The sequence below is a fragment of the Planococcus citri genome, chromosome 2 (assembly GCF_950023065.1).
Source record: "Planococcus citri chromosome 2, ihPlaCitr1.1, whole genome shotgun sequence".
In the NCBI taxonomy this organism is placed as follows: Eukaryota; Metazoa; Arthropoda; class Insecta; order Hemiptera; family Pseudococcidae; genus Planococcus; species Planococcus citri.
The window spans coordinates 9,911,357-9,932,353 of NC_088678.1; the positions used below are offsets into that span (position 1 = coordinate 9,911,357).

The 20,997-nt window shown below is 33.3% G+C and overlaps 2 long non-coding RNA genes across 2 annotated transcripts; both read right to left on the reverse strand.

The window, feature by feature from the left end:
- Positions 1-67: 67 nt before the first annotated feature.
- Positions 68-12,193, reverse strand: LOC135834562 (uncharacterized). The gene is made up of 2 exons (XR_010556699.1): positions 11,897-12,193; positions 68-3,703 (listed from the first exon to the last, which is right to left on the reverse strand). It is a non-coding gene; the product is annotated as an uncharacterized LOC135834562 (long non-coding RNA).
- Positions 12,194-14,078: 1,885 nt separating this feature from the next.
- Positions 14,079-20,369, reverse strand: LOC135834563 (uncharacterized). The gene is made up of 2 exons (XR_010556700.1): positions 20,018-20,369; positions 14,079-16,517 (listed from the first exon to the last, which is right to left on the reverse strand). It is a non-coding gene; the product is annotated as an uncharacterized LOC135834563 (long non-coding RNA).
- Between the last annotated feature and the right edge of the window lie 628 nt (positions 20,370-20,997).

Genomic DNA, 20,997 nt, shown 5'->3' on the forward strand with positions numbered 1-20,997 from the left:
TTTTTAATTTTTTGGTATGTTGTGAAGTTGGCATAAATTGAGGAATAAGCAATGGTCAAGTTATATAAAAGAAATTGCATGTATTATATTGTGTAAAAAAATAAAATAGAAAACAACAATAAAACAAAATACAAATATGTAAATCAAAAATATACCTAAGTAAGTACACAAAAATCAATACATAGATAAGTACAAAAATGTCACCTTATAAACGCAAAGTATCTTAAAACAAATACTGGTACGTACATTTTTATTTTATTTCTTTAAAAAATCAAAAACTAAGCATCCTAGAAAAAAACTAACGACATCATATCGATTTAAAATTTAATTCTCTACAACTTTGTTGCAATGATATTTTTTTGAACGCTTCCTTTCGCTTCCAGATCGATTTTTGTGACTCGATGATTTTTATTTAAAAAAACTGTCAAAAGTTCATTTCTAAGAGTTTTAGTTTTTCTATAAAAAATCCAAAAATAAGCACCCTAAAAAAAAACTAATGACATTATGTCGATTGGAAATTTAATTCTCTACAACTTTGTAATCATGAAATTTTTTTTGGACGCTTTCTTTCGCTTCCAGATGAATTTTTGTGAAGCACACTTGGCAAATTTTTCAAAAGTTCATCTCAAAAAATTTTAGACTCTTAATTTTTTGACAAAAATCAAAAACTAAGCATCCTAGAAAAAAACTAATAACATTCTAGCAATTGGAAATTTTGAAATGAACTTTTGAAAAATTCAATTCTTTTACTTTTTTATTTCCATTTGGCAATTTGTTAAAAATTTTAAATCCTAATCTAAAATTTTTAAAAAATTATAACAATTGTAAAAAAAAATGGTAAAAAAGAAATGAACGATCACAAAAGGTGCTCAAAATTTGAGCACCTCCTGCTTCAATGCAGGCTAGGTACCGTCGTTCATTGGCCTTGAATCATCCTTCTTAACAATGGCAAGTTGTTGTTTAAAACAGCAAATTCCGCACAAATTGCTGCCCTCAGGAAATTTCATGGTGACAAAGTTGTAGAGAATCAAATTTCCAATTGACATTATGTCGTTAGTTTTTTCTAAGATGCTTAGTTTTTGATTTTTTTTTACAAAAAACTAATATTTTCGAAAAATTTGCAAGCTAAATTTCATTAAAATAGATCTGGAGATGAAAAGAAGCATCCTACGAAAAAATCAAGTCGAGGAAAATTGTAGAGAATTAAATTTCCAATCGTCATAACGTCGTTAGTTTTTTTCTAGGATGCTTAGTTTTTGATTTTATAAAGAAAAACTAAAACTCTTAGAAATGAACTTTTGTCAATTTTTTCATAAAAATCAACAAGTCACAAAAATTGATCTGGAGGCGAAAGGAAGCGTCCAAAAAAAATTTCACGTAAACAAAGTTGCAGAGAATTAAATTTCGAATCGACATGATTTTGTTAGTTTTTTTCTAGGATGCTTGGTTTTTGATTTTTTTTTAATAAGAAAAACTAAAACGTGAAGATCGAGATACCGACTTTTGGGCCACTCTGTAGTTCTTTTCTAATTTTCAAAATTATAAAAAATAATTTTTTTTTATATTTATTGATAACATGGAAATAATCAATGATTGACCACCCCCCCCCCCACCAGTCCCAAATGGTTCGTTATTTGAAAAACTGTCAATATATCAAGGTATCTTTTTAAACTTTTTTTTTTCAGATAGGTACACCGTTTGGGTATTAATTAGTTCCAAAAATGTTTTCACTCGTCATTGTAAAATTAGTTAGGTCTAGGTACCTACTGCCTACAAGTTATATTTATTTTTTTCAGGTTCACCTTCATGGCATATTACATATTTTTACTTAGAATAAAATGTAGTACCTGGGTAAGGGTAACAATAATACGTTTATCAATAACTGGCAATTGGAACATTATTTGAGAAAAACACGACTTTAGTCTCACATTAAGACTGAAATTGTACAGTTGTTTCTGTCGCACCATTACAATTCTGTTGGGTAGTATTTCCCCGTTTGTATCCATGTTTTATCAAAATATCATTAACCATAGTATTCTCAGTTAAGAAAACGAAAAATACAAGCACACCGTGAATATCAATACTGAACTGTGCCACCATATCCATATTTATGGATAGACCAATAACAGTATACGTGTTTTCATTCCCATAATACCCTGAATAAAGTTTATACAGTATACAATGGATACCCATAATCAACACCATTTTGAAAGATCTTACTTCACCAGGATCACATGACATATCAATCAGTGAGCAAAGTAACCCCACAACAAACATTATAGGCATTAAGTAAGATAAGCTCGTATCTAAGACGAATTTCATAAACTCTAAATTTCCAGGAGATACGACTGGCACAGCCGTATGCCCAGGAATTAGAGGACACTGATTTTCATAAGTACTTAAGAAGTAGAGATACATTAGGGGAAAAGATACGGGTAATAGGAGGCCAACAACGAAAAGAATTGATAAATAGCAGGTATTTGTATACCCTTTGGTTATATTTTCCCACTGAATGCACTTGCAGAACGCTAAATTACAAAATACAATAAAATTTAACACCGTACAGAGAAAGTGATAAGTCCAAAAAATTTTAACGAGATAGAGAGATACATTGGAAACCGGAAATTTCAAATAGATGTAGGTAAGCAGTACACTCATTATTATCAATCCTATTGAGTAGACATACAACAGTTGGTTTGATAAAATTTCAAAATACCGCTTATTATAATTCATGATTAGATAAGCACACAGAAATGCAATAGAAATAAAGATGCGTAAAATTTTACCCCAATATCCAGCTTGGTAAATTTGTCTACACATGTAGAATATGTCTTGATTTACGGTTTCGACGATATAATCACCTCCGGTTAGATTTATTTGTGATAAATGCTCGTAAAAATGGGAACCATAGTAAATAGAGAACGGTTCGATAATGAACCTCATTTTCATGCAACTTCTGTCATTTTTATCGAAATACTGACACGACTTCAATCTGTCCTCTTGACCATATTCAAAATTTTCCACTAAACAAGGAATCGCATAGTCTAATAACTTTATTGGCCAGTTCTTTTTCCCAGAACACTCCAACTCTTTGACTTTGAGATATGTTGAGGATTTCAGTGTCATTCCCTTGTTTATAAAAGTCTGCGTCCATTTGTCAAGGTCATTGACCTCCGATGCCTTCATTTCGGAAGTGTAGTTTTCGCATGCGTTTCTCAGATATGAATACGGAGACCAAGTACCCCACGTCCAGGCCCAATTAGAACCAAAAGTGTACTCGTAGTTATTACAATGGGCACAATATTGATTCACGTAGGTAATGTTTGTAATGTTGTCTGTTACTGGACGGAAAAAGTCTCTTATTAAATTTAAACTTTCCAAAGCGTTGAAATGTTCGCAACTAGTAATGATAGTTTCATTTGTGTAATTTTCGGGACACCTGTCTATCATTTTAAATTGCAATACCTTTAATACAGTTCGAGGATTGCCACGTTCGTTAAAGATGGTGATGTTACAAATCGCTTCTTCGCTAAAATTTCCCATTTGGCAATATGCTGCAGGTACGAAGCTTGCGAGCCAAGTTAAAATAATGAATTTCAACACCTCCATCATTAATTATTTTTCCTTGCAGATTTGTCTTCGATACGAAAAGCAGGTACGATATTTTGGTAATCCTTAGTCTTACTCAATTAACAAGGTACATCTGAAAAAAAAAAAGGAGAGACTTTAACTTGACTCATCACACTTTATACACACCAACTCGTTAAGGTGGTTCTCGTCCTACATAGACGAGAAAAAAATCACGATTTCTTCTGCTCCCAACCCTCAAAGTGGCGACCTCTGGTGAGAAAATAATTCATTTTTTTCCATTTTTGAAAAACTTGGGCTGTAGTGTGTTTCTTAATTTTAAAAAAAAATTTAAAAATTCAACATCAAAATTTTAAGTTCAAACACTTTTAAAAAGTCTCTGTTGAGTGAAATGAACTCTCATGAAGATATTAACCCCATTCTCAGAAAACCAAGTCGTCGGTCTCCTAGCTGAGATTCGTATTTTACATCACAGCTATTTTAGGAGGCCAACTTGATTTTCAATGGTCGAGGAGGCCAAAATCGTCATGAGAGTTTATTTTACTTAAAAAAAAACTTTTTCGAGATGACAGAAGTTGAAATCTTAAAATTTTAAAATTTTACAGTGAATTTGTATTTTATATAATTTTTGAAAATTGAGGGGCCCACCCCAGACCAAGTTTTTCAAAAAATGAAAAAAAAAATAAAAAATAGGGAATTACTTTCTCGTCAGAGGTCATAACTTCGGGGATTGGGAGGGAGGAAAGTTTGAAGATATTTGCTCCCAGCTCAATCGGTTTATTAAAAAAGTGGAATCGTTAAATTTCAGTTCAAAAAGTTAGTCATAATTTGTGTCTTAAAGTATTATTCGGGACTTTTTCGTCTTGTATAGGTAGTTTATTGATCCAAGATCGATAAAATTCACGTGATGAACTTCGGTAAATTATTTGAACTTCGAGGTGCAATTTTAAGAAGTTCATTCCCCCAAAATTTAAATTTTAAAATTTCACAGTGAATTTGTATTTTTTATGTACATGTCCGTCTAAAAAACGCAAAAATATTCATTTTTTAGGTTCCTACTTTTGTTTAAAATGGCGGCGAAATTTTTTCAATTTGTTTCACTCTTAAAATTATAGCACGAAAAATGGTATTATTTCTCGTCAATTCGTTGACAAATGGGGGGGGGGTTGGGGATTTTTTCACATGTTTGTCTATACATTAGTAAAATATCTCAAAAATGCAAAAATTTTCATTTTTTAGGTTTCTGACGGTATTTTTTTTTTTTTTTTTTTTTTTTAATTTATTTAACCATGCCGTGTACAGCCGTTTGGCTAGAGACGTGGAGACAATTTGGAGTTAGATTTTGCTGTACAGATCGATTTCTTTCAGGAAGGTAAGGAGTCTAAGGTTTTGAGTATTACTGTCAGACAGTAGAGATTCAAGAGTGGGGTTTGGGATTAGACGATTTCTTTCAGATTGGAATTTTGGGCATTCGGTTATTAGGTGGTTAATTGAGATAGGGATATTACAGATTTCGCATAGTGGTTTCATGAGAAAGTAAGGAGTGGCCTGTTCGAAGTCTGAACAAAATGACTTCATCTTTTCGAGATGTTTGAAAGGAGGTTTTCCAGGAATCGATTGTTTTCTTTATAGGCTTGAGTTTGTTGGTACTTGGGACCAGATCCCATGATCTCTGAAAAGAAGGATGAACGAAAATCTTGCAGTCTCGTTTTATGTCTGAGAGCGGAATTGGAATATTTGGTATTGGGAACATATTTAGCGATAGTTTTGCTGTTTCATCTGCCTTTTCATTCTGAGGGATCTTGGAGTGGGAAGGGATCCAGCATAAGATGATATCTTTATTTGATGAATGTAGGATTTGGACTACTTGTTGGGAGATTGGATGTTGTTTCTTTTTGCGGAAATTTTGGATTGAATGTAGGGCTGATAAGGAGTCTGATAGTATTAGAATTTTGTTAGAGATAAGATTTTGACTATACTCAATCGCTAGTTTGATTGCATAAAGTTCAGTTGAGAGTACTGAAAAGTGGTGAGGCAATGAGAAAGGTATTGCTTGGTCGTCATGGATAATTGAGGAGCCCGCTCTGTCTGCTGATTTTGAGCCATCTGTATAGATTTGAACGAAGTCTGGGTATTTGGCAAGGAGAGTATTATAGTTTTGGATATGATTTGCAGAGTGTCTTTGGAATTTTTCTGTTAGTGTGAGTTCAATTTTTGGGCTGAAAGAAAGCCATGGTGGGTTGGGGTTTATTGGAAAATGAAGTAGTTGAGTGTTTTTTGAAGTGATAGAGTTTAGGAGATCATCATTGATGTAGGGAAGTATATTGGATGGAATCATAAAGTGCAGAGGGGTCTGAAAGTGTGGATTTGCTAGAATATTAAGAGTAGCATTTGTAGAGATAAGATGTCGTCGTATGTTCAGGGGTGGTTCAGAGGATTCACAGAGGAGGCTATCAATAGGGGTGGTACGAAAGGCACCAGTAACTAGTCTTAGGCACGTGTTTTGAATAGTATTGAGCAAATTGAGGTGGTATTGGGATGCAAAACCATAGAGAGGTGCGCCATAGTCTATAATTGGCCGAATGAGAGAATGATATAATTTTAGAAGAGTAAAGCGATCTGAGCCATAAGAGGTATGAGATAATTTCTTCAAGAGGTTGATTTTTTTGTAGCATTTATTTTTCAGACTCAGAATTTGTGGGGTCCAGGAAGATGAGTTATCAAAGATGATGCCAAGGTAAGTGACATTACTTGAGATAGGGATAGGTGTATTGTTGATTTGGACATTAAGGTTCTTGGAACATTTATAGTGTTTGCAAAAATGAATTGTTGTGGACTTTGAAAGGGAAATTTTGAGTCCGTTGGTTTGAGTCCATGTGTGGATTTGATTGACAGCTTGTTGAAGTAGATTTTCTCCAAGGTTAGGATGTTTACAGCTTATGAAAATGCAGAAATCATCTGCGAAGAAAGCTTTAGAAATTAATGGTGGAACTGAGTTGGCAAGATCGTTGAAGCCAATTAGAAATAAAGTTGGACTAATGACTGAGCCCTGAGGAACTCCGTTAAAGAGTACATGAGTATCAGAGTAAGAATTACCAATGCAAACTTCAAATTCTCGAATACGTAGGAAATTATATATGAAGTATAACATATTGCCTCTGATGTTCCAAGAATGTAGGGTGGAAAGGATTTTAGTTCTTTTAATAGTATCGAAAGCCTTGCTGATATCGAAGAATATCGCCATAAGGTGATTTTTGTTGTGATAAGCTTCATTAATTTTGAGAAAGCCTGCCATCGCGTTCTAATAACCATAGGAGTCGTTTATTTACAATTCTTTCGAAAATTTTGCACAGGTTGGATGTGAGGGAGATTGGTCTATAACTGTCAATTTGGAATGGATTTTTATCTGGTTTGAGGAAGGGAATGATGATGGCTTTTCTCCAGCTGGTAGGAAATGTATGGAAATTCCAGATATTGTTGAATATTTTTAAGAGCAGTTCTAGTAAGCTGTCTGGAGCATTTTGTAGAAATTGAATGTGAAAATTGTCTGGTCCCGGTGCAGATGTTTTAGATGAAGAAATGGCATCTTTGCAATGAGTGTAAAATTTGTAATTTTTTTTTCTAAAAAATGAATAAAAATTGCAGTCTAATTTTCTGATAGGTACATTAATGTTATTCTACATAAAAATGACTAAAACTGAGAATTTTTTCAGAATTTTTACTCGCCAAGATCGTGGTTATATTCAAATTATATGTTTTTAAATCGATTTTTTCAGGTCTTTGAAAGTGGCAACACTGATTTTAACATCATTCGTCGATTACCCTTTCAAAGTACTACAATTTGAAAAAAAGTTCAAAACTGCATACCATGTACCTACAACAGGAGCAATTCGCGACTGAGATTGTCCATTTTCAGCCATTTTGAAAAACTTTGAAGCCCCACAGCTCCGCCAAAAAAAAATCGAAAAAACGTCCAGTTTTGCGTCATTTGTCACCGTTTGATGACCTCTACACATCGCACCTTAGGAGTAATAAGATTACATCTCAAAAATGTGAAATTTTACAAGAGGGTGATTTTCTTTTTTTTAAAAAAACTTGATTCATTATTTTCATCAACTTATAACACTAATTGTGAGGAATGAATAGCACCTATTTTAAAGATCTGATATCGTACCTTCATTTAGCATAAGAACACTTTGAAAAATAAAATCTTAAAGAGGAAATATTTTAGTGTTTGGAAAACATTTTGAGTTATAACCTTTCATTAAAATTGATCTGGAGGCAAAAGGAAGCGTCCAAAAAAATTTCATATTATCAATAGTTGTAGAGATAGAGAATTAAATTTCCAATCGACATAATGCCCTTAGTTTTTTTTCTAGAGTGCTCATAGTTTTTGAGGTTTTCTCAAAAAACTAAAATTTCATTATATGTATGTTCAAATTCATTTTTCTGAAAAGTGATCAATTTAAAAAAAAAAATCCATTTGGTGCAAACCAATAAAAAATAGGTACACTTCTTGTGACTTTCTATCTGACAAACATTCAAAACAATCAAAACTGTTTTACACTTTGTAAGTATGTACAAAATTTACTCAAAAAAGGCGGAGTTTTTTGAGATGTACCCTTATAACTCCAAACAACTTGCAAAGTTGTTGGGATTTTGAATCAGGCTATTTGCGTTTTTACAAGATCTAGATGTAATGTACCAAACTCAAAGTGCTATTTTTGGTTGAGGGGGGTGTCATACAAACCCCAAAAATGCAAAAATGTCGAAATCGATTTTTTTTGAGATGTAACCTTGTTACTCCCAAGGTACGACATGATCTGATTTTGAAAAAAATCGAAGACCCCTCGTGCAATAATTCGCCGATTTGGCATGGAATGGCCCTTGGATACCTAATGTTCAAGGGTCGAAAATACATCCAAAAAAACGTGTATGTAAGTATTACAAATTTCATCTCGCAATTTTCACTGTTAAAAATCATAAGATGAGTAAAAAAAAAAACATTTTCGGGGATAAATTTGAGAGAATGGAGGGTGAATATTTTTATGGGCCACATCGGGCTGATAAAAAAATTATTGTAATTTAAGAAAGGGAGGGGTTCTCAAAAAGGGCAGGATGGGAGGTCTGAAATTTTCCACACGGAAGTTTCTTGAAGGTATATCAACTATAGAAAGCTTTCAGGGGCCATTTCACCCCTCAAGTACCTATACTAATGATTTTTTTTTAGTAAAAAGTGTACAAAAGTTCGTGAATTTTCTTGTGAAACTGAGGCCTTGGAGTTGCCATTGGTTTGGAAAGAGAGTTAAATTAAGTAAGCGAATTTTTACAATTATGAAAAATTGGTCGGGCACATAACTCCATTTCCCCCGTCACTCTTAAGTACTAAAAATTATCTTTAATTGCTGGGCGTTCGGTTCATGGGAATTCTCTCAGTTGACAGTCAAAAATGTTGGCAAGGCCGGAGTACACGCGATAATGTTTTTTAGTGTGCGTAGCACACTATTGGTTTCGCTTTGAGAAATGAAATTTTATTGGAACTGAATGTTCTCTTAAGCTATCCAACCGTTTTTCGTACCTATTGGACACCATTTGAGAATCATTAAGGCGGAGGGAATAGATTAATTTTCATTCAATTCGGATGGGTAATTGCTGAGTAATTGCAATTTTAGTTCATTATTTTAATGCATTAAATCCTAAAAAAGGGAAAAGGGGACTTGTAGAACACCTGCCGCTCATTGTACCCTGCTATACCCCCAGTCTATTCCATCACCAGCTGTGTTTCATTGTACCCTGTTACACCCCCAGTCTGTTAGCTGTAAATTCCAAGTGGGCGTGGTTTGGTGGGGCGTTTACCAAACAAATATATTATTTTAATGCCCTAACCCTCCATAGCAAAGCTGTGGCTGAGTGGTTAGGGCATGTAGGTAGGAATAGGAAATTTAGGGACCCAGGTTCGAATCCCCGTGAGGTAAGTAGGTAGGTGACGGATTTTTCGTAGGAAAATTGGATAGGTAAATGCTTTGGAGTTACTATGCAGTACATGGTAATGGGGCAAAAATAATGCTGAAACTGAGTTATGAATTATGATATCATTTGCTAACTAAAAATTCATTTCATTAATTTTTTGTCTACCTATAACCATAAGTATAAAGTAAGAATTACTTGACATGAATCATTTTTAACTTTTTACTTAATTATAATTTAAAAATTACTTCAAAATGAGAAATTAAACTAATTTTTGTACAATTGAAACATGTAGGTAATTTTTATTATCATGATTTAGTAAAAATTATTAAAACAAAATGATTTTTACTATTGGTACCTATAGCAAAATTTATTAAAATGATAAGTTTTACTATACGATTACAGTAAAAATTATTGAATGGGATCTGGTACTTAATTGTGAGTATTTAGTTAAATTTTTTTGTAAAAATTACCCATATTTTTTTCGTGTAATAGGCAATGCAAATTCTTAACATACTAGGTATTTTATAAGATTTAATTCTTAATTTAGAATAAAAAGCAAGTTCTGAAAATTGGTTTGAAAATTTATAAATTTGAAGACAATGGAAATTCTAAAAAAAAATAATATGAAAATTTGTATTTAGAGACGCTGAGAATTCCAAAACTTGATTAAAAGTTCTGTAAGTTGCAGATAATGTGAACTTGAAAATTATATGAAATAAGTATTGTAATATTTATGAAGAAGATGAGAATTCTGAAAAATTGGAGGCAATGTGAATTCCAAAAATTGAGTAAACGTTTTACAATTTGTGGACAACATGAACTTGAAAATTGAATTTGAAATGTTTTAAGGCTATTCTCTACCCCTGTTATCAGTAGCGATTTTTGATGAAAACTACGAACTTTGGCCGGGGATTGTGCGAAAACTACTGGACGGATTTTCGTGGGGTTTGGTTTATTTTACTCAGAAAACATTCAAAAGCGAGGGTATGTCGAGATATTTTTGATTTATGTGATTTTGTGGCCGTCATTGGGAATTGAATGGAGGTATTATTGATGCTCAGATCTCCGTTGGAAAAGCTAAATTGGAAAATATGGCTACATACCCTCGCTTTCAATGATAAATTATTAGCATTGGTGAAAAAAAATTGAAAGAATTTTGAAAATTCACGGAGAAATCCCCGTCTGAAGTTTAGATGGGAGCGGGTCGCGGGACATAAGTATGACTAAATTCGTTCACTCGATTACATGCAATCTTATGAACGAACGATGAAAATAACGAACAAATCGGCTTCATATTTCGAACGTTTTCACTGGGGTAGAGAATAGTCTTAATTTAAAGACAATAAGAATTCTGAAAAATTATTCAAAATTTGACTATTTAGAGGCAATGTGAATTCTAAAAATTGATTGCAAATTTCCCAACTCAGCAGCAATGCAAAATTCTGAAAATTTATTGAAAACTTTATGAAATTGTAGCGATGGGGAATTCGAGAAATCGATTTGAAATTTTGTAAATTTTAAAACAATGCAAACTATGAAAAACAACTAGAAATTTCTTAATTTAGAAGCAATAGGTACAAGCTTATAAATTATTCTGAAATACCTATTGTAATTTGGAAAATATGAAAACACTGAAAAACAATTATTATTTTGAAGCAGTGAGAGTTTCAAAAATTCTCATCACTGTGACATGGTTGATTCACTTATGCACTACCTAGATGTAATAACGGTTATAGCTGTAGAAAAGGCAGCTAGCTACGCACACTTTGCAGCTAAGCTTTGCTTAGCTGTCTAGTTTTTTTTTTTTTTTAATTTTGTCATCAATTGGTGGTTTTAGCATCCACTGCGTAACATCTGAGAGTACAATGTATTCCAGTGTAGCAAGTATAGGTACACATCAACATTTCAGAGTACATACGTTTCTAAAAACAACATCAAATGTAGAAAAGATAATCATGTAATCAATAGATAGGTACCTAACAACTTTTTTCAAGGTATCTTTCAGTGCTAATTTCCATAAAAGATCCCTTATGGTGGGTTGTGAGATAAGTACATACGAATTATTTTTATTAGTTTTTTATTGAGCTGTACTCTTCACGATTGTATTCTTAAGCCGAAATAAAATAAATCAATTAAACTATTAGGAGCAATAGAATACGGGTGAGCGAGGGGAGGAGTTCATTAAGTATGCTGAAAGCCACCGCCTTAATGAAGCCGGTATATCAAACAATAAACGTTACGTTTGTTTGTGTGAGGTTCGTAGTTTAATCTAAAGTAGTAGGTACTCCTAAGTAAGTACATAGTTAGTTACAATAATAACATACAAGAAGATACTCACGTAAAAGTAGGTATATATCATCTGAATGAAGCTGCATGATATTAACGATTACCGTACCACAAATTTTGAAAATTAAGCAACAAGTTGCAAATTTTCATATCAATAATTTATCTCATTTTATACATTGGAATCAACAGAGTGACAAATTCAACTTTTCTGTTATATTTTTTGTGATAAAGATACTATATTAAAAAAAACTTTGTCAGACGAACCGCAAATAGAATATGTTATACGTATTTTTATAGAAACGAAATTTATGCAGACAGTAAACACAATTTTGTGCGCATGTACAATCAGTTCGGTAGGTAGTAGTCGTTTTTCGCTTGGTTTTATGACAGCTGCTTTCAAGGTTGCAACTCGACGCCAAACTACATTGTATTATTTTAGATTTTTTGTCTTGATGCGATGTTCAGAACCGATTGGCGGATTTCCTGTGGACGCAGCTCACGTGAAAACGTATACTTCCTGAAATGTTTTAAATTTTCAAACTTGAAACTTCATATAGCTGCGAAATTTAGCAAGTATTTAAAAATTAAGCTTCAACAGTGCTCAATCTTGAACTTTAAATTTTTGGCCAATATATTTGAAACTACTCCGAATTATCGTAAAAACGCTGAAATTAGATAATCTCCAAGTTGCTTCATGTCCCGAGCGATTTACTGCCTATTGCAATCCAAAATTGGTCTCTATAATTATGACGAGAAATTCCAATAGTTGGATAGAAACTGCTTCACCTGCCCCAAGAGAGGGTTGTAGACCCAATAATGGTGATTTTTATTTTTTCCTAAAAAAAACATCCGACAAAAATATTCTGAGCTAAATTTTTTAGCAGCATCTCAACCTGAAATTTTGGAATACCTATTCAATCTATACTTATTAAAACATCCAACGATTTTTTTTCAATTTTGGGGAAAATTTTTAAATCTAGTTGTGCTCATTTTTTGCTCATTATCGCCAGTTTCAAAACAAAAAAAAAAAAAAATAGATGAATTTTTGTTCAATTTTCTGACATTTTTATTCATTTTTTGAGGGGGGTCCATATTTGTACCAGAGTCCATATTTGTACCATTTTATGTCACTTTTCTAAATTTCAAATTTCTCCGTGAGTTTTCAACAAAAAAAATGAATTTTTTTACACAATATACTAGAGTCTTTGGCCTTTCTAATGGTGTAATTTTATTTTTTTCTACTCTTTAAAGCCAAAAAGCTAGAGGGGGTCCATATTTGTACCTTCTCCTCTACATATTTGGTAATTCTGAAAAAAAAGTCTTTTTGACAATTTTTTGAAAATTTTGACCAAGAAAACAAAGATTTTTCTCAGCAAAAAAAAAATACAACTTTTCAGCAATTTCTGCAATAAATCGAATTTTTTTAGAAATCAAAACTTTTTTGAATTCAAAATTCATTTAAAAGAACATTCCAGCCAAAGAATTTTTCAACTTTCAGACTGAAACTAAGGAGTTATTTTTAAAAATGAGGGACTTATATTATTCGTAAAATTTATGTTTATTTTTATAAAAAAAAATTATCTACCTAGGTATTACAAAATGAGTTATTTTTCTGGGAATATTTTTTTGCAGGGAATAATTTTTTTGGCGGTCAAAACTTTATTTGGACATGCATTACATATTGTTCATCCCTTATTTTGTCGTTTCAATGTCCTGTCGTTCAAATCACTTTTTCGGTAGTGCCAATACAAATAGGTAGGTATAATATGTACCTACATGATTATATTTTCTTTTTTGAAATTGGTAAAAAAGATCAAAAAATTGAGCAACTGAATTCCAAAATTACCCCATTACCCCCCCCCCCTTCAGTTTAAGAAATTATATCTTTAAATGTTCTAACTGGTGATGAATGTGAGATAGGTAAATGAGATGAAAAGATTTTCAGAACACAAATTTACTTAAAATTAAACAATTTTTGTAAAACTTTCAACCACTCGGTGAACTGTAATAGTGATCTTGGATTTTAATGGCAATTACCTTACCTATAAGACGATGCAGAATCTGAAATACTAAGTAGGTATATTTTGGAGCTGGGTTATTTTTCTCGAAGCAGGTTGGGCTGCAGGCACAAAAAAGTACATATTTTCTCATCTACAACTTTAGAGAGATATAAATAAAATTCTATAGTTGGTCTAAATTGAGGAATAAGAAATGAAATTATTGATACATATAAATTAAAAGAAATCGCATGTATTTGTAAAAAAGTAAAAAAAATAGAAAACTACAATAAAATAAAATTATGTACCTAAAATCAAAAATACGAGTAGGTATACATAAAAATCCTTACATAGGTAAGTACAAAAATATCACCCAAATGAATATTGCAAAGTGTCTTAAAACAAATACGTGAGTACATTTTTATTTTATAATCTTCAAGTCTGAAAAAAGCTCTTAAAATTGTTTGAAAATTATTTTAGACAGTAACATTTCGAAAAATTCATGATTGAAGAGTGGTTATTTAAATTCAAAAATCTTCCACACCACAGCGTACGTAATTTGAAAAACTGTGAAATTTATCAAGAGATCATTTTAGAAAGTTTTTTTTTTCAGGTACACTGTTCAGTTTTAATCAGGCTCCAAAAATGGTTTCACTGTGTGGTAGAATTAGGTACATACCTAGGTATTCAATTTTTCAAAATCTTCTTATATTCATCTTCATGGCATTACATTTTTACTTAAAATAAAATGTACCTACTCAGTAGGTAACTATAAAATACTTATCAAGTACTGGAAATAAAAACTTTGTACTTATGAGAAAAACATGACTTCAGTCTCACATCAAGACTGAAATTGTACGGTTGTTTCTGTCGCACCATTACAATTCTGTTGAGTAGTATTTCCCTGTTTATATCCATGCTTTATCAAAATATCATTAATCCAAGTATTCTCAGTTAAGAAAACAAAAAATACAAGCACACCGTGAAAATCAATACTGAGCTGTGCCACGGTGTCCATATTTATGGATAGACCAATAACAGTGTACGTATTTTCATTCCTATAATACCCTGAGCAAAGTAAATACAGTACAAAATGGAAACCCATAATCAACAACATTTTGAGAAAAAAAATCGGAGATTTTCCTCTGGACGGTGTTGCAGATCTCACTTCATCAGGATTACTACATGACATATCAATCAGTATGCAAATTATCGCAGGAAAAAATATAATAGGCATTAACCAAGATAAGATCGCATTTAAGAATAATTTCATATACTCTAAATTTCCAGGAGGTACAACGTCTAGCACAGCCATATGCCCATGAATTAAAGGGCAATTATTTTCATAAGTTTCTAAGAAGTTGAGATACATTAGAGGTAAGAATACGGGTAATACGACGAAAAAAACGAAAAGAAATAATGAATAATAATGTACATTTGTATTCCCTTTGGTTATATCTTCCCACCGAATGCACAAGCAGAACGCTAGATTACAAAATACAATAAAAATTAACATCGTCCAGATAAAGTGATAAGACCAGAAAATTTTAGCGAGATAGAAAGAAACATTGGAAACTGGGAATTCCAGATAGATGTAGGTAAGCAATACACTCATTACTATCGATCCTATTGAGTAAACGTACAAAATGTGGTTTGAGAAAATTTCCAAATATCGTTTATTAAAATTCATGATTAAATAAGCACTCAGCAATGCTATAGAAATAAAGACGCGTAAAAGCTTACCCCAATATCCTGCTTGGTAAATTTGTTTACACATATAAAATAGGTCTTGATTTACAGTTTCGACGACATAATCACCTCCGGTGAGATTAATTTCTGATAAGTGGTGATAATCCTTATTTTTATCACGATATTCAAAAATGTAACCATCGAGGATGAACTCCATTTTGTTACAACTTCTGCCAATTTTATCATAATATTGGCACGACTTCATTCTCTTGGACTGACCATATATATAATTGCTCACTAAACAAGGAATCACATTGCTTATCAACTTAAAAGGCCAATTTTTTTTCCCAAAGCACTGCAACTTTTTGCGATAAGGGATCGACTCCAGTATCATTCCGTTATTGAGGAAAGTCTGAATCCATTTGTCGAAGTCATCAACATCCGATGCTTCTATTTTTGATGTGTAGTTATCGCATGGGTCTTCCAAAAATCTAAACTTTTCCCAAGTTCTCCAGTAATACTTATCCCAATCTGTATCATTCTCGTTATTACAATACCCGCAATATTTATTTATGTAGGTTATTTTGGTGATGTTGTTTGTTCTCGGAATGAATAAATCTGATTCAATTTCCTCCGAGGGATGGAAACGTTCACAGCTTGCAATGATATCTTGATTTGTGTAATTTTCAGGACAACTGTCTATAATTTTTGATTGCCATTCGTCTGCTATAGCTCCAGGAAAAGTGCCATCTTCTTGATAGATTGTGATGTTACAAATCTTTTCTGAGCTGGAGTTTCCAATTTGGCAATATGATGCAGGTACAAAGCTTGTGAGCCACGTGAGAATGATGAATTTGAACACCTCCATCATTAATTCTTTTTCCATTTTAGATCTGTCTCCAATGCGAAAATCAGGCGATAAATGGAAAAGCAAGAGCAGCTACGATATTTTGGTAGTTTTTAGTTTCACTCAATTAACAAGAGCCCCTGAAAAAAAAGTAAGGAAAGGTTAAGTTGACTTGTAAGATTATGAGTATAGTACATATATTGGCTAAATTTTAATATTTCGTGGATCAAAAAGGTAGCCATGATCTGTGTTTCAAAGTCTCATGTTCCCTTTTGTTATGAAAACCAACATACTAAATGGGAAAACATGACGTGTTGAATACATCTAGTTGTTGTGGGCCTCTTAAAAATCGAGGCTATAATGTAGAGAAAATTTATTCGGGCTTAAATTTTCATCTTGACTTTATCGACCTAAAATTGAGAAAATTCACGTGATATGTAGGTATGTACATCGGTAAATTATTTGGACTCCAGAGGTGCCGTTTGGAGAAGGAGGGAGACAGCGATAAGATAATCTGCTACAATATTTTTGAAAATTCAAAAAGACCATAGGCACATTAGAGGGATGAAATGGCGCTCAAGGGCTTTCGAGTTACTTTTTTTAACTTTTACACCACTTGGAGAGGTGCTGGGGGCCGTGGATGGAGTCCAATCGAAAAACTAACGTCATATTCGTGTTCAGCCTTACCAAAATCATACAATTCGATATATCACACGCCCCATATTTTTTTCTGAAAGTCTTGCCCAAATTTGGGGGAGGGGGTGCTTCCTCACCATTAAAAGATCCCATCTTGAAAATTAAATATTTCGAAAAAGCATCAAAAGGTACAACTATGAAAATTTTTTCAGAATTTTAAATGGTAGCTCCCACTGACAACGCCATTTTAAAATTCAAACTTTCAATTTGAATGTTCAACTTTCAACTTTTGAAAATTTCAAAATTCTTAAAAAGTTTAGAATGCAATGCCCCTTCAAACTGTGAAATCAGTTTTGATCAAAGTATCATAGATTCGAAGGAATGCGCTGCTGAAGTTGAGTACCTCGAGACAATGTGAAAATAATGGAATGCCTTCCCATCCGCCCCCTGAGGAGGCTGGGACCAAAGTGACTGCGTGTTTCTTACTTATTGAGTGAGTAGATATTGTAAAAAAAATTGAGTGAAATCGAAAGACATGACTTTCAAAATCATATTTTTGTACTTAGTCGAAATAACATGGAATGACCCACTCCTGGTGTGATGCCGTTTGGAAAAGAGGGGAGGGACAACGATAACCTACCCCAAAATTTCTGGTAAATGTTAATACTGTATTAGTGTATTTGCCTAATTCAAAAATGTCGTAGCCACTTTAGAAGGATAAAATGGCCCTCAAGGGTTTACGGGTTCATATAATTCTGCAAATTGAAATTCATGCCCATTCCAAAAAAATAAGAAATTGGCAAAGAAGTTCATAGCATGGCCTAGATGAAAGTTTAACATTGAATGTTACGTCATATTCGTATTCAGGGAGTTCAGTTCATATGAAAACCATACCAAAAATAGTTTCATGTCAAAAATAGTGGAAATTGAGGAGGGGTCCGAGGCTCCAGAGGAGGTGAATGGGAACCTCTTGAGGTGTCCGCCTCCGATTTGAACGGGACTGCGATTTTTGGAAAGAGCATGTTCTATAACCCCCAAATCCAAATTTTCAGCTGCCCAAGTTCATTTTTCGATTTTTGGCGAATTTTTGAAAATCCAAAATTGACTATTTTGGTGAGTTATGCTTTTTTTTAAAAAAGTACGTACTTGATCAGTAAAAATGTTCAAAATAAGTCCTAAAACTGATATCAACCCCCCGACGAATCCAAATTTCACCATTTCCAGCCATTCTGGAGCCTCCAGTGCGATTTTTTAATTTCTCCAGAATTTTCAATTTTCTCCAAAAGGAGTGAATATCAAGTTGGGCAGCTAAAAATCGAGTTGTGTGTTATACTCGACCTGTTTAACGAATTTACCCACATTTGAGTCGATTCTGGAGCGGACACCTCAAGAGTGGTTTTTTGACCAGCTTTTTTTCAAAATAAAAATATTCAAAAATCAAAAATTTCTCGTTTGCGGGAAAATTTTTGAAATTTGCGCGAGTCGCTGTATTTCGTTATTAATTAACCACAGGAGAGCGAATTTCGCCATTTCCAGCCTTTCTTGGTCCTCCATTTAATTTTTGGATATTTTTATTATGAAAAAAGCTGGTCAAAACCCACTCTTGAGGTGTCCCCTTCAGAATCGGCTCAAATGTGAATAAATTCGTTAAACAGTTCGAGTACAACACACAACTCGACTTTTAGCTGCCCAACTTCATATTCACGCCTTCTGGAGCAAATTGAAAATTCTGGAGAAATTTAAAAATCGCACTGGATGCTCCAGAATGGCTGTAAATGGAGGAACTCGGCCTCAGGGGGTTTGTTGTGTTCAAAATACAGTGATTCGCGCAAATTTTGAAAATTTCCTCGCAAACGGTAAAATTTTGATTTTTTTGGATTTCTTATAATGAAAAAAGCTGGTCAAAAAACCACTCTTGAGGAGTTCCCTCCAGAATCGGCTCAAATGTGATTAAATTCGTTAAAAAGTTCGAGTATAACACACAACTCGATTTTTAGCTGCCCAACTTCATATTCACGCCTTCTGGAGCAAATTGAAGATTCTGGAGAAATTGAAAAATCGCGCTGGAGCCTCCAGAATGGCGGGAAATGGCGAAATTCGCCCTCGTGGGGTTTGTTCCTGATGAAATACTGCGATTCGCGCCAATTTCAAAAATTTTCTCGTAAACGGGAAATTTTTGATTTTTGAATATTTTTATTTTGAAAAAAAGCTGGTCAAAAAACCACTCTTGAGGTGTCCGTTCCAGAATCGGCTAAAATGTGGATAAATTCGTTAAACATGTCGAGTATAACATACAACTCGATTTTTAGCTGTCCAACTTCATTTTCACGCCTTCTGGAGCAAATTAAAAATTCTGGAGAAATTGAAAAATCGCGCTAGAGCCTCCAGAATGGCTGGAAATGGCGAAATTTGGATTTGAGGGGTTAATATTAGTTTTGGGACTTATTTTGAACATTTTTACTGATCAAGTACGTACTTTTTAAAAAAAAACATAAATCACCAAAATAGTCAATTTTGGGTTTTCAAAAATTCGCCAAAAATCGAAAAATGAACTTGGGCAGCTGAAAATTTGGATTTGGGGGTTTTATAACATGCTCTTTCCAAAAATCGCGGTCCCTCGTTCAAATCGGAGGCGGACACCTCAAGAGGTTCCCTTGTGAGGCCTTGGAATTGTCTAGAATTTTCGCAGGAATAGTTTTTTTTTTTTTTTTTAGATTTTGACCCAACTGGTGCCTTTAGCTTCTACTGTGTAACATTTGAGGGTCCAAATGTATTCCAATGTGGCAAGTACACATAATATTACACACCAAAATTTCAAAGTATCTTAAAACAACATGTAACGTGGAAAAGCTCGAGTGACAACTCTTCTCCAGAGCCACCGCCTTAATAAAGCCGGTATACATAAACACTGAACGTTTGTGTGAGGTTCGTAGTTTAATTTAAAGTACATAGTACCTACTCGTAAATACATAGTCAGCTACATAACATTCAAGAAGATACTCACGTAAAAGCAGGTATGCATTCAACTGAATGAAACTGCACGATATTAATTCCATTTACGAAATGTACTACTTTTCTCAAACTTATTTCATTTTACACATTGGAATCAACAGAGGGACAAATCCAACGTTTTTGTCATCTTTTTTGTGATAAAGACATAAGCAACAATATATACGTAAAAACGAACATAATGAAATTTATAAAAAAAAAACAAACTTCGTCACCTGCCAGACGAACCACTTGTTATACGAGTATGTACTTAGGTATGTATTTTTATATCAACGAATTTTATGCAGACAGTAAAGTGTAAACAGAATTTCGTGCGCATATACAATTAGTTCGGTATCAGCAGTCGTTTATAGCTTGGCTCATGACAACTGTTTTCAAGGTTGCAACTCGCCGCCAACCTACATTGTATTATTTAAAATTTTTTTGCCTTGATGGGATGTTCAAAACAGACGGAATCGCTTACAAGCAACCGATTGGCTGATTTCTTGTGGACCCAGCTCACGTGAAAATGTATACTTCCTGAAATGTTTTGAATTTTCAAACTTCGTACAGCTGCGAAGTTTAGCAAGTTTTCAAAAATTAACCTTCCAACAGTGCTCAATCTTGAACTTTTTTAAATTTTTGGTCAATAATTTTGAATCTACTCCAAATTATCGTAGTTTGTAGAAACGCTGAAAATGGAAAATCTCCAAGTTGCTTCAGTCTCGAGCTATTTACTACCTATTGGAGTCCAAAATTGGGCATTATAATTACCGGGTGACCAAAAAGTAGTTCCGGTACAGAAATGCTTGTCAAAAATTCTCTAATCAACTTATCTAAAAAATTCAAATTGCTATGTCACCCTTGGTCCATTACTGTTCAAATACCAACCATCTTAAAAAATTGCAATTGTTTTAAAATTTATGACGAGACAATAATTTACTCATTAATTTCAACATTGAAATCCGAATCATTGCCCCTTCAAATTTCAAGTCA